The sequence below is a fragment of the Kryptolebias marmoratus genome, linkage group LG3, assembly GCF_001649575.2.
Source record: "Kryptolebias marmoratus isolate JLee-2015 linkage group LG3, ASM164957v2, whole genome shotgun sequence".
NCBI classification, from domain to species: Eukaryota; Metazoa; Chordata; class Actinopteri; order Cyprinodontiformes; family Rivulidae; genus Kryptolebias; species Kryptolebias marmoratus.
In genome coordinates, this window is record NC_051432.1 from 3,544,263 (window position 1) to 3,545,304 (window position 1,042).

A 1,042-nucleotide genomic window follows, 5' to 3' on the forward strand; every position below is an offset into this window, starting at 1 on the left:
GAGATTGTGTATTTCTGGTAATTTTTTTCCCCTCACGATCTGCGGCTATCTCTGTTTCAGAGGTGACAACAATCCACTTTGATTTCAGGTGTGACTAGCTGTTAGCTCGTCAGGGTTAAACTCTTGTTTCCTCCAAAGCAAGTTTAAAGAGCCATCAGCTGCAGGTGAGACAATGACCATTCCTAACTTTTTACACAGAACACCACTTCAGGATGGCTCACAGTGTTTAGCCTACAAACAAACCTTTGTAGAAGCTACAACAAATCCGAAAGCTAAAAATAACCGTGTGAAAGTACTCTGCCTATAATATATATATATTTTGGTTTAATTTCGAGCTTAAATATCCACATACCCACGGTGAATGTGGTTCGAGCTCAATTTGACGTCACCACGAGTGTCGCGGCTGTGATTGGTCGGCTCGCCTCTCTTCTTCTTCTTGTGTTTTTGTGTGTGTGGAGGACCACGCTTCGCCTCCTCTCCACCTCCTCCTCCCCCCGCCTCCCCAGTCCATCCTTTAAAAGGCTGAGCCGCCCCGCTCGCCGCTCAAACCGTGGACGGAAGGACACGCGGTAGGGACGCCCGCGTGTGAGCGCGCGCGGTCAGGTGCCCCCACCTCAACCAACCCACCCCCGCCCTGCATTGTTACTCGGACTCACGGCTGTGTTCGGCTCGCTTCGGTTCGCCCGGTCCGGACGGGAGAGGGTCGGCGGGGTGACGAAGAAACGGCAGGAGGAGGAGAAGGTAACCGTTTGCTAACGCTCGCGCCGCGTGCAGACCGGGGAGGCGGAGGAGGAGGAGAAGGAGGAGGAGGGGGGTCCTAATCACGTCATCCTGTCGGTGCTGTCTTTCTGCCACCGAGTGTTTCAAACTGTAAACCTCTGTTTCCTTTTTTCGGGTTTAGTTGTTTTCTTTAAATGGCGTTGGTTGTAAAGGCAGCCAGCCCGGTGTGTAGCTGGTAGCAGGACAGCTGGGCGGTGGTTTCAGCCTCTCCGGCTCCTCTCTCTTGTATTAGGTTCAATTTATTGATTCATCTCATCTCCCC

At 52.4% G+C, this 1,042-nt stretch overlaps 1 protein-coding gene across 1 annotated transcript in view; it reads left to right on the forward strand.

Annotated features, from left to right (window-relative positions):
- The first annotated feature begins 519 nt into the window (after nt 1-519).
- The window catches only part of si:ch211-214c7.4 (nascent polypeptide-associated complex subunit alpha, muscle-specific form), a 27,698-nt gene continuing 27,175 nt past the window's right edge, over nt 520-1,042 (forward strand). The window contains exon 1 of the mRNA XM_017427750.3: nt 520-741. The gene's annotated coding sequence lies outside the window, so the exon portion shown is untranslated. The remainder of the gene's footprint in view (nt 742-1,042) is intronic.